We start from the raw sequence: 13,498 nt of genomic DNA, 5'->3' as shown, positions 1-13,498 counted from the left end.
CTGTCCATAAAATCACGGTCCTCACCAGATAAACGAGGGAGCTGTATGTCACGGAGCAACAGAAGGGAGTCCTCCTTCGGACGATCAGAAACCGATGTATATACAGTTTGAAAGTGAGCCGCGAAGCTGTCAACGATACTCTGTGAATCCGTAATCGACTCTCCCCCATCTGTAATAAGTTCTGGGATGACACGATCAGCCATGTCCTTTTTATCTAACCAAGCAATAAGTTTCCCTGCCTTATCCCCGAGGTCGTAGAGCCTGCCCTGTTGTTCCCTACCAAGAGCCCTAGCACTGTCAGTGACCAGTAATTTATAATCATACTGCTTGAGGCTCAAAAGATGCAATCCTGCCTGTGTCACCTCCTGTTCCAGTTCCCTCTCCAGACGACCAATCTCAGTCTCTGCATCAACAACCTCCCTGTTCCTCTCCTTTTTTGTTCCAGCTATCAGTGACAGAGCCTGGCCCCTGATGACCACTTTAAAGGCTTCCCAAAGAGACATGGAGGAGGACACCGGCCCTTCATTATCCACAAAATAGTCATCTAGCGCCTTAATGAGATCCCTGCAAAGCTTGGAGTTAGGTAAATACCCAGGGTTGATAGGGTCTATCCTTGCTGTCGCTCCCGACGCGATACAAAGCTGAAACCAAAGCGGAGAATGATCTGAAATACCCCTAGCGAGGTGGACAGCTTCAGTGAGACAAGACGCCTGAGCTGCTGGATCCAAGCAATAAATTAGGCGGGAGAAGCTGCTGTGGGTACCTGAGTAAAACGTATATTTCTTCTGCCCAGGATGAAGTAATCTCCAGCCGTCCACCAAGCCCATTGCATCAATAAAATCAGGCAGCCACCGCTGGGCACTACCCACATGCTGCGGGGGATGTCTATCCAGTGCTCTAGAGACTACTGTGTTGCAGTCTTCTCCAACATCAAGAGCCCAGCCGGCAACTCAAGCAAAAGCTTTCCCAGATCCGCAAATGAGGTGGACTGCATACCCGGCGGAACATAGACTGACAGGAGGGTGAGAAGATGTCCCTCCCAGTGACCCATAATGCCCACGTATCTGCCCCTATCGTCTTCCCACACTGAATCTATCACCAAAGGGAGCACCCTCCTAATCAGGATGCCCACCCCCCTAGAGCCAGACGTGAATCCCGCATAGCCCACTAACTTGCACCAAAGAAGAGAGAGTGCAATGGGGGTCTAGGGGAATATATTTACCGACCCTTGCATCTCAAAACCCCTACTTGATTATAGCAAAAACAAAGAAGAGATGCCCGGTCACAAGAAAAGTGTGTGCTCTGTACTAGTAACTAGAAAAGATAGGTTGTTGTATGATTCCTGTCTTTTTTAGTTACTAGTACAGAGCACACACTTTTCTTGTGACCGGGCATCTATTCTTTGTTTTTGCTACCACTAACTTGTACCCCATTCTATGCATCACTTTACACGAATTACCAACTAGATGTGTCTCTTGGAGCAAGACCACATCAGGCGCCTGGCGTTTAAGATACTGCAGAACCACACTACGTTTAATTTTGTCTCCCAACCCATTCACATTCCAACTCAAAACCTTTAGGTCCCTACCCCCCATCATCATGTGCAAAAAGGAAGTGACAATCTACTGACTGTTCCATGCTAATCAAATACGATGTGCTGATTCTATAAACAATCCCAACAACTGTTGAATCCACCTGAAACAAACCCCCCCGAAGCTGAACCCTCCACCTCCCACCCTGCACCCCTGCCTGTAGCATGTGCTCATCCCCAACTAGCAGTGTGCTTGTCACCCAAAAACTAATCTACAACAACTGAGGGGCATATGTAGGTAATTCACATTTTGCGATTCTCAAATAGCGATTTTTAAGGAATCGCTATTTGAGAATTGCAAAATGGAATGTAGGTAGAAATTCGCAATTTTTTGTTGCGAATCTCAATAAATCCTTAATTGAGATTAGCAAATTGCGAATCGCAATTAAGGAATGAGTGTCCCATAGGAACGAATGGGGATACAATCTCAAATTGCGATTTTCTATGAGAAAATCGCAATTTTAGATTCGCAATTCCAAGGGTCCCAGGGTGTCCAAAGGACACCTGTTGCACCCTGGAATGTGCCTGTAACTACATGTGGCGCACCTACAAGCCCTAAGGGCATGTCTGTGCCCCAGGTCACTCCCCACGCTGCTCGACTCCTCTGGGACCCGAGTGCTGCAGAGGGTTCGCCGCTGGTGTGCCCTGGGTTCTGCATTCCTTGTTTTCTTACTGTGCAATTGTTGTTTGCTTCCTAAATTTCATTATCACTATTGTTATTGTGGATTCTTAGGCCCTCCTTGTCGCCCCTGCCCTCTGTGCCATCCTCGCTGCCCGCTTCCCGCCGCTGCTATCCCGCGGCCCGCCCCCTTTTTCCTTCTGTTCCCCTGCCCGCCTATTGGCCGCCCGCTCCCGCCTCCCAGCTGCCCCTCCCTCCCACTTGGCCTCTTATGGAGGTCGCGCGGTACAGGTGAGCGTGACCTGACCCAAGGTCACTCCCCACGTCGCTCGACTCCTCTGGGACCCGAGTGCTGCCGAGGGTTCGCGGCTGGTGTGCCCCGGGTTCTGCATTCCTTGTTTTCTTACTGTGCAATTGATGTTTGCTTTCTGTATTCCATTATCACTATTGTTATTGTGGATTCTTAGGCACTCCTTGTGCGCCCCTGCCCTCTGTGCCCCCCCATTCCCCACTTCCCGCTGCTGCTCCCCCGCGGCTTGCCCCCATTTTCCTTTTGTACCCCTACCCGCCCATTTACAACCCGCCTGGTTCACCGAAGACCTCCGGATCTCCAAGTGCACCTGTCGGAAGCTGGAGAAGAAATGGCTCCACAACCGAACACCAGACAGCCACACAGCTCACAAGAGTGCCACCCGCAGACACCACCAACTCATCAGGACCGTCAAGAGGAGCGCCTCCAACCCCAGCTCCAACACCAACAACATCCCACCATCACAAGACCTGTGCGACTCCCTGGCCGCCTTCTTTCACCGCAAGATCACCAACATCCACGACAGCTTCAACTCCGACACCCCCGCACCCACCACCGAGTCCACCACCTCTACGACCACCACCCGCACCAGCCGTCTGACCGCCTGGTCCAACTTCAGCGACGAAGACACCATCAAAATCATGAACTCCATCCACTCCGGATCCCAATCTGACCCCTGCCCTCACCACGTCTTCAACAAAGCCAGCACAACCATCGCGCCCTACCTCCGGAAAACAATCAACAGTTCCTTCGAGACAGCCACTTTCCCGGAAAGCTGGAAGCACGCCGAGATCAACGCCCTTCTGAAGAACCCCAAGGCGGACCCCAGGGACCTCAAGAACTTCCGGCCCATCTCCCTGCTCCCGTTCCCGGCAAAAGTGACAGTGAAGATTGTAAACAAACAGCTAACCCGCTACCTCGAAGACAACAACATCCTGGACCCCTCCCAATCGGTTTTTGCAGCACCCACAGCACCGAGACCGCCTTCATCGCCGCCACTGACGACATCAGGATCCTGATAGACAAAGGAGAAACAGCCGCCCTCATCCTCCTGGACCTGTCAGCATCCTTTGACACAGTCTGCCACCGCACCCTATCAGCACGCCTCCATGACGCCGGAATTCAAGAGAAGGCCCTAGCCTGGAACACATCCTTCCTCTCCGGCAGAAACCAGAGCGTCCACCTCCCACCCTTCCGCTTGAAATCCACCGACATCATCTGTGGCGTCCCACAGGGATCCTCACTCAGCCCAACGTTGTTCAATATCTACATGGCACCGATCGCCCACGTCGCACGACAACATAACCTCAACATCATATCCTACGCCGACGACATCCAGCTGATCATATCCCTCACCGAAGACCCCCACACCGCCAAAGCCAACCTCCACAGAGGAATGAAGGCCGTAACCGACTGGATGAAGGACAGCAGACTGAAGCTGAACTCAGACAAAACGGAGGTCCTCATTCTCGGGCCCACCCCATCAGCCTGGGACGACTCTTGGTGGCCCACATCGCTAGACACAGCACCGGAACCCACAGACCACGCACGCAACCTGGGGGTCATCCTCGACTCCACCCTCTCCATGACCAGGCAAGTCAGCGCCGTCTCCGCGTCCTGCTTCAACACCCTCCGCTTGCTCCGCAGGATCTTCAAATGGATCCCTCCCGACATGAGAAAAACCATCACCCAGGCCCTCATCACCAGCAGACTCGACTACGGGAACGCCCTCTACTCAGGAACAACAACCAAGCTCCTGAGAAGACTTCAACGAATCCAGAATGCCTTGGCACGACTGATCCTCGACGTCCCCAGACGCAGCCACATTACACCCCACCTGAGAGGCCTGCACTGGCTCCCCGTCAACAAGAGGATCACTTTCAAACTCCTCATCCACGCACACAAAGCCCTACACAACACCGGACCCACATACCTCAACAACCGTCTCAGCTTCCACACCCCCACCCGAAACCTCCGCTCAGCCATCCACGCCCTCGCCTCAGTTCCTTGTATCTGGAAAACCACCGCCGGCGGCAGATCCTTCTCCTACCTCGCCGCCAAGACCTGAAATGCTCTCCCCACCAGCCTACGACAGACTCAGAACCTGCTGGCCTTCAGAAAACTCCTCAAGACCTGGCTCTTCGGTCAATAGCGCCCCCCCCAGCGCCTTGAGACCCTCACGGGTATGTAGCGCGCTTTAAAATGCAGTGATGGATTGATTGATTGACATGGCACTTTAAATTTTTTTTTAAATCATTTTCAAAGGAAATAGCAAAATACCATCTACTTGGAGTAAGTGGTATTTTGCGATTCCTTAAGCCCAAATCGCTATTTTAAATGCACCCCTACATAGCATTTAAGGAATCGCAAAATTGTTAAGTTTGGCAAAAAAAGGAAACGCGTCCTCGGGTTTCTCCACGGATTTTAGGAATGTCAAAAAATGAAGCGCGTCTTAGTGCTATCTTTGTGAAAGTAAACGGGACCCACAAACGAACTATTAAACGCATCCTAGCGTTTCACTTAAAGAAACGGGATTTCTCCACAGCAAATGCGCTTCTTTTTTCAAATAAAGTTTTTGTTCAAATGCCAACAGACAAAGGCGCGCAATCCCGTTACAAGGCAGCACAGGGACGCGCAAAAACACCACAGCTCTTCCGTAGTCAGAATCCAAAGGCACTGTGCGAGAAAGGTTTTAGCGCTCGTCACGCTCAGACTCCAGAAGCAATATAGTTAAGCCTGCGGGCTTTACTCGGTCTCAATGACCGCTCGGACAGGAAACAGGGAACCAAACAAGAAGGGGGAGGTTTAGCAAGGAAAGCCAAGCACCTCCATGTTGCACTTGGAGGCTTAAGAACCTCCTATCAATATCACCTGATCAGTCCCAAAGCAGTATGGGACAGCACACAACTATCTTCTGTCTCTAATTCTAACAAATGCCCATATGGGGGGGTCGCTAGGGCAACACGAGAACCTCCCTTTCCTAAGTCCTGCCCAGGTAGAGTCTAAGTGTCCCTCAGGGGAATGAGCAGGGGGGAAAGGCGCTTGGCATAGTACAGTTACACACCATCTGCTTCATATGTGCGTACTCATCCAGTCTAACAGAAAAAGAAAAATACACAAAGTCTGCATTACAGAAGTTTACGTATCTGTGCTCGTCGGGTGGAGGGCAGCGCGGCCCCCCAGGGAGTATCATCACCGTCCATCTGAAGTATCCAGTCTCCAGATGCACGTAACCATGTGCCATGCAGACAGCCTTCAAACCATCGAGGGATCGCCTCCGTCACACCACGGCCTATGTCGAAGAAGTACATATCTGAGTCTCTCATTCAGTGTGAGGGGAAGACGATCTAGAAGCGTGGTCGTCCGAGGTGCCCCGAGGAGAGCTGCGTTGAACTGATTTAAGGAACTCCTCCGCCTGGTGTGGATTACTGAAGATGTTGTGTTTGCCATGGTAGGAAACTCTCTGGTGCGCCGGGTAGAGAAGGGCATACTTGATCTGCGCCTTGCAGAGTTTTTGCTTGACTCCCATGAATTTACGGTGTGCCTCCTGCACCGCAGCTGTGAAGTCTGGAAAAATTGTGAATTCCACACTGTCGTATCGTAGCATCTTATGTTCACATGTCAGCTTCAGTGCAGCGTCTCGGTCACGATAATTAAGGAGTTGAGCCACAATAGGCCGGGGGCCGCCAGGAGAGGGACGTGGCCCCAGGGAGTGGTGCACTCTCTCCATGATAAGTTGCATCGAGAACGGGTCTTCCTCGCTGGCTCTTCACAATAGCTGTTCAACATACTCCTCCATGCGGCCCGTTTTGGGGCTTTTCTGTATGCCAATTATTTGGATGTTATTTCGGCAACTGCGAGCCTAAAGATCTTCAATCTTGGCAGCTATGACCTTGAGAAGCTTATCCATTTGAGACACCTGGAGCTGCAGCTGTGATGTGGTATCCTCATTATCCGATATGCGCCGCTCAGCTTCTTTGATCTGACCATCGTGCTTGTCCACCTTCTGGACCAGGAAGTCCAGTCGGTTGTTCATGGTGTCTTTCTTCCCTGACAGGACAGACAGGCTATGTTGCAGGGCGAGGAGTAGTGACTAAACTTCATCCCCAGGAGGCAAAGTCTGTGCTTGCAACGTCTCTCCAATTGTCTAGATCGAATCCTCCAAGGCTGAGCGCGTAGCAACTTTCTTGGCATCGAACAAAAGTTCAGGCTGTCGTTCATCCAGTTTCCCCATGGTAGCAGCGAAAACGTGGGGGGGGGCGCACTGGAGACAACCCCAGAGTCTGCAATCTACTCCTCAGAAGGGGACGACCATGTATCTCATATGCGGGCAAGGAGCCTTGTAAGTCTTGGATCGGGGTGAGGACTCTCAATATGCGCAGGCAGGATACGACCGTCTGCGGTAGGGTCTGCAACACTCCAGATCTCCCGCGGTCTCCTTACATGCGCGAGTAATGGACACTGTCCAATCTAAAAGGAAGGCCCAAGCAGCAAGGGGCAGGCAACGATGTTAGCAGGTACACTGCGCAGTGATCCCTCAGCGCCTGCCAGGTAACGCTCTGTCTGTGTGCATGGAGTGTCCACACAGTAGGGATGTACAATAGGTTGCAGCCTAGGAAGTGAAGAGCGTCCAGTAGGTACACTGTGCCCAGTAATTCCCGGCACGCATCCAGCACCCCACCACCAATTCAGCACGTGGCGCTCTCACAGCAGCTGTGTAGAAACACGCAATACCGCACTAGACCACACCATGAGTGACCAAGGACAGAAATCTCTTTTAATGATGCGTGTATTGGGCTGGTCTCGCTCTTTCAATCAGTGCCATGCAAAAATGTCAATGTGCAGTGGGGGGCTCACTGGGAGCAGGGTCGCTTCCTCACAACAAAAGATGTAGGCCTTGGAGACAAGTGCATGGTTCCCCAACGTTGGAGTTATGAATGTCAGGCAGAGGGGCCCAGAGACCACCGCGGCAGTCCGGGAATGCAGCCTGCGTGGCTGGCGTCCTGTAGTTTGGGCCTCCGTAATATTGATCACAGGCTATGGGCACTCACCGCATACAAGTAGTACCAAGGCACAGTGGGCTGAGCAGAAGTATGTCCAATAATGTCGGGCTGAGGTGGCTCCTCTCCCCCGAGCGCGCCAACAGCCAGAGGCCCGTCGACCACAGAGCTAGAGTACCTCCCGCTGCTGAGCAGCGCTCCAGGCGGTTGCCGACGCATACCACGCTTAATTCTTCACTCGGCTCTGGAGTCCACTCGGAGTGCGGTCCACCCTCAAAAACCGCACCGGAGATAGCGGGTGCGCTCAGAAGCGGTTGCCAGACGCAACTGGCAGGATTACCAAGCACTGGTAGGGGATTACTGCAGGATCCTACAGCCAAGCAGCCGAAGCCTCACAGGTGTGCGCCCATCTTGGTCGTGCGCCACCTAGCGCCCCCCTGGGATACAGTATTACATATAACAGAGAGGGATAATCGGTCCTACAGTTTTATAATATGGGACTCTTAAACCCTTCCTCCGTCGAAATCGTATCTTCACCCTTCTAGGAGCTATACTTTTGCCATGGATCCAATACTTTATCCCATTTTTTGGGGCATCCTATACTTTGGTAGACAGCTTTTTCTGCAAGCAGCACCAGTCTTAGTCTGGTTTTCAGCTGGAGAGCTTTGCTGGTTCCTGTTCCCCCCACAATCAAGCTGTGCTGCGCTTTGCCAGCCCTGAGGCCAATGCAAGTCAGATTTCGTGTTCGCGGTCCACCTGGCCTCGCCTGTGACATCTAGTAAATGCCAGTGAGCATCTAGAGGTATGTGTGTGCCCAGCCCTTCAGACATCACTCCAGTCACCTGGTCCCAGTAGCATTGTATTTGGGGCACTCACAGATATTGTGAGAGAAGGTACCTGTCCGTCCGCACCCCCTGATGCAGTGGTATGAGTCCCACCAGCCCAGTTTGTGATGGAGGATCCGAGGGGTGTATGATCTGTGCAGGACTGAGTTGGATCAATCAAAATCTTGCCTGTATTGCGACCTCCCTAGGGCTCTGGACTGCTTCCTGCCAGTCGTTGTCCTCCAGTAGCCCAAGTCAGATTCCCAAGTTGCTTTAAGTGGGGCCAGGGGATCTGGAAGATTGTTCATTATCTTCCGATAGATTAGGGATGTTGCTTTGTCTATCATAGGGTCAAGTAACTGTCAGTCCTCTAGAGGTGAATAGTCGGATAGGGTTTCTCCTTCTAGTATATAACGGTGTAGGCCATGCCTCAATTGTAAGTAGTGGAATTGTTCTGTGCAGCCCATTTGATATTCACTGTCAAGTTCTGTAAAGGTGAGCTTTCTCCCACCCTGCCATACATCCCCGATGGAATCTAAACCAATCAGGCTCCATCTGCGAAATCCCAGCAGGCACTCTACATCACCTAATGCATCGCTCTCCCAGAGTGATGTGTTTTGAATCAATCTCAAGTCTCACTCCAGTAGTTTAGTAGTTACTCACAATACTCGTACGACCTCTTGTGTGTGCGTTGGCAGCATCCTCTCCTGTTGCCTGTGTTACAGAGCCGCTAGATGCCCTCCACTCCCCATCGCATATCGCCCAACCCTATATGCCGGTTCTGTCTGTGGTGCAAAGACCCAGCCATTGATGTTAACCAGCTGCGATGCTAGGTAGTAACTACGAATGTCTGGGACCGCTAGTCAACCCTCATATACCCCGCATTGTAATTTGCGCAATGCTATCCGAGGCATTTCCACCCTCCCACATGAGGCTGTGTTGTTCCCCCTTCTCCAGTGCCCTTTTAAAAAGGTGTCTGTGATCCTCTATGGGGTGTTATGCAGAGCGTAGAGCAAGCACGGTGGGTCTATCATCTTAAATAGTGTTGCTCTGCTCATGCGGGAGATTGGCAAGCTCCATCAATGCTTTATGTCCCCGCGCAGCCTCACCAACTGGGAATGTATATTGAGATTTCAAAATTCCTCAGCTGTCCTTATGATCCATATGCCTAAATATTTGAATTTATTGTGTTGCACCAGGGTTGCACAGTCAGTCGTGAGTGGTGGAAGTTCGCCCGCAAGAGTAAAAATAAGATATTTTCCCCAATTTATCTGATATCCGGAGTAGGTGCCGAAGAGTTGAAGTATATTTATAAGTCTATGGAACGTCTGTTTGGGTTTGTGTGCATAGAGCAGTACATGGTTTGCGTACAGCAATTAATGCTCTTCCCATCCCCCTCCGATGTCTATGCCCCAAATTAGGGGGTCTCCTCTGATCCATGCCGCTAGTGTTTCCAGTGCCAATGCAAATAATTTTGGGGATAGCGGGCACCCCTTTTGCATGCCCTGGTGAAGTGTTGAATGAAGTTGACCAATTTACCCGCATGCAGTCTTTCCTGCACTGGTAAAGGAGGCAGACAAAGGTGCAGAAGTGTGGTCAAAGTCCAGCCTGAGCAACACCGCATTGAGAAAGGGCCATTCGATGCTATCAAATGCCAATTGGGCATCTAGTGACATGGGAGCTGCAGGTATACATGGGTGCGCTGCTGTGGCATGAATTACTCCATATAGTTGTCTGAGATTAAGTCGGGTACTTTTGTGGGGCATGAATCCAGACTGATCTGGGTGTATTAAGGTGGAGATTATAGGTATAAGTCAATTAGCCAAAACCTTTGCTAGGACCTTAGTTTAGGAGGGATAAAGGCCAATAGGAGCCACATAGGTCTTCAGGCTTGCCCTTTTTAGGGATGACTACTATCGTGGCTAATCTTAGGTCATCGGGTAAACACCCCTCTTGCAGCACGGTTTGAAACATATTGAGCATCGGTTGTGCCACCCTCGTTGCTGCACATTTAAAGAGTTCTGCGGGTAGCACATTCGGACCAGCCGCCTTCACGGACTGTAAGTCTTGAATGGCCCCTTCCACTTCCTCCTTTGTCAAGTCACAATCTAGGGCATCTAGCAGTTCCCCACTCTTGTCCCCTGATCTAGCTCTCGTTGATTGGTAGAGGGACTCGTAGTAGGACATAAATGCCTCTGCTATGTCTGCTCCGTGCCATCCTTCATACGGATTTCCGCTACCGAGTTACACTCTCTATCTCTCTTTTATAGCCATGCATTAAGCTTGTTGGCTTTGTCCCCCAAGCTGTATAGCCGCCTTTGTGTGGCTATTGCATGTTGGTGCGCCATCTCCTCCTCTAAATCCCTATGTTCCCTTTGTTTGAGACATATTGTGTGTCTCAGCCAGCGAGTCTCTGATTCACCGCTACATATAGTTTGTTCTAGTGTTTCTAATTCGTGGTCTAGCGTTTAACACTTAGACCACCTTTCTTTCTTGATGCCCTCTATCGTTGCTTGCAGGTATCCACTTGCTACCATTTTGTATGCCTCCCACAGAGTGGAGTGTGAGTCTACTGATCCCATGTTTTCATCGAAGAATTGCTGTGTACGCTTGTTGAGTTTGTCTTGAAATTCTCTGTTCAGGAACTGCCAGGGTGCTATGCGTGGAGGTGTGGTGTGGTTTCCGACTGGGCCCTGGAATAGAGCTTTCACTGGTGAATGATCCAAAATACCTCTGGCCTTGTGCTGTGTCCCTCAAAAGTGTCCCACATGCATGCATTGCATGAAGAGATAGTCCAAACGCGACCCAGAGCCGTATGCAGCTGAAATATGCGTGTACTTTCTACTGGTCGGGTTGTGAAGTCTCCTTAGGTCCGATAGGCCGATTGCCTTCGTAAATACTCACAGGGGCTCTGCCCCCCCAGTTTGGATTGACGCTGTAGTCCTGTCTAACTCGAGACATTACTGTGTTCATGTCCCCACCTAGTATGAGCACTCCCGGGGGCATTTGTAGCAATATTTTGCTTAGTTCAGGGAGGGTGCATGCGTGACGTTTTGGTGGGATGTATGCTGAACGTAAATTAGGGTTTCATCCCGCCCATGTCCCAGTCAGTGTCAAGAATCTGCCCAACGGGTATTGCCAGGTGCAGCCCTGTATCAGAGGCAGTGAGTTTTTTACCAATATCGCCACACTCGGGATCCTGAGGTAAAGCCCACTTGAGCTACCGAAGTGTAACCATATCTGTTGAGTGCCTCGTAAGTGCGTCTTCTGAAGGAGGACCAAGTCGGGGGGAGTGTCTGCGTAAAGTATTGCAGGAGCATAGTCCATTTGATTTTGTCCTCCATGCCATTCACGTTCCAAGTCAAAATTTTCAGTGCGGTCATGGACTGTGACACTTTAGCTATATCTAGGTGTTTAGCGTTTGAGGTTCTGTTCCCACCACCTCTCCAACTCTCCACCCCTAATTGCTGCCCAAAGCACCTAGCCTGAAATGATTGGTCAACATGCATATCGAAGACAACATGTAACAAACATAACCTTGTGTTTAAGAAACAAATCCCCTTTGTAGTTGCCCCCCTCCCTGCCACCCTGCACTGTATGTTTAGAACTACTCACCTCCCCAATTTGCAGACTGCCTGTCGCCCCATTAGGACCATTTTAACTACTCCTGCCGCTCCTGTATATGCAGCCGCCCTTCTGCCCTCATTGCATCAATTAATTAAACATTTGTGTTGCGTGCTGTCCAAATTCATTGGCCCCGCTCCAGTAATTTGCTTTGGGTATCGGATAAACACAAGTTACGTTTTAAGTCTTTTTGTTTCACTCATCTCTTGCCTACCAGGTTAGGTGCAGTTGCCCCATTTCCTTTCTGCTCAGGGGCTTTTTCACACTCCCTACCTCCCCCTAACTGGTCGGCACCCGGCATCAGGCCCTGAGAGAATGTTTGCATCTGTCTCATCTTTGTAGGCTCCTCCTGTGGAGGTGCGCCCCTGGTCTTCCAATCTCCGACCTTGTTTCTGTCGCTGTTGAGGATTGTTTTTTCGCCTACCCTCGAGCCACTCCCATACCTCTTAAGGTGCTGTAAAATACCAAGATTTGTCATTGTCCAGGACTCTGAGATGGGCAGGGAACAGCATTATGTATTTGAGGTTTTTTGTTCTTAGAGTTCTCTTGACCTCGTCAAAGGTGCGTCATTGCCGCTGGACCATGAGAGTATAGTCCGGGAAGAACCAAATTGATTAGTTTCTGTAGGGTTGACCGCCCTTTGTTTGGGCATCTGCAGGGTGTTATCACAGTCCCAGAAGTTGAGGATCCATGCAATTATGCTCTTTGGTGGGGCCTCCGGTTTCAGTGGTGGCACCGAACCTCTGTGTGCTCGTTCCACGAAAAAGAAGTTTGACAGGCGCTTAGATTGAAGGTGGTTGAGTATGTGGTCTTCCAAGAATAGTCCGGCATCCAGCTCTCCCCCCAGTCAGCCACCCCCACCACCATAACCCCTTCCATGCTCATGACGAGCTCAGCTCGTCATGAGGCACAGTTGAGCTGTGCTGATGACGAGCTGAGCTCGTCATGAATAAAGCAAAAGGACACTTTTCAGCACAGGGGAAAAATAACCACAGCAGCGATGCGGATAATGTTGTTTCTTCAGGCTTGTCCCTCCTGGTGCTCAAGCTTTACCGCCATCACCCTATACTGTTGTATGAGATGTTGTGTCTATTTTTCAATTTTTTGGGTAGTGGCTTGCAGTTTCAGTGCTATTGGTTCTGCCACACCTACTTTTTCCAAAGTTTTGTTTAAATCCGCTCTCAGGAGCTTCACCTCAATTGAGACCTCATCCATTTTGGATTCTAGGGATGTTCCCAGTTCCTGATTGCTGCCATGATTGCCGCCAGTGAGGGCTCCGTCAGGGCCTGGATTCCCTGCGCTGCTGCCCCTTCCACCATAGTTGCCTTGGGTACTGTGTATTTTTCAAGTTTATTGGTCTGTTGCAGGGGGCGCCCTTTGGATGCATTTTGCACCCTTTCTCGGGGGCAAGGGGGTAGAGAGGTGTCGCTGAATCTTAGTCCGGGCCAAGGCCTCTTGCGTCTTCCAATGGATTTCAGGGTGTTTCCTCCCTCTAGGCCATTAAAGTTTCTTCAGTCGCCATGCGCCCAG

Source organism: Lissotriton vulgaris, chromosome 12, assembly GCF_964263255.1.
Source record: "Lissotriton vulgaris chromosome 12, aLisVul1.2, whole genome shotgun sequence".
Taxonomy (NCBI): Eukaryota; Metazoa; Chordata; class Amphibia; order Caudata; family Salamandridae; genus Lissotriton; species Lissotriton vulgaris.
Note: the sequence above shows the minus strand (reverse complement) of the source record.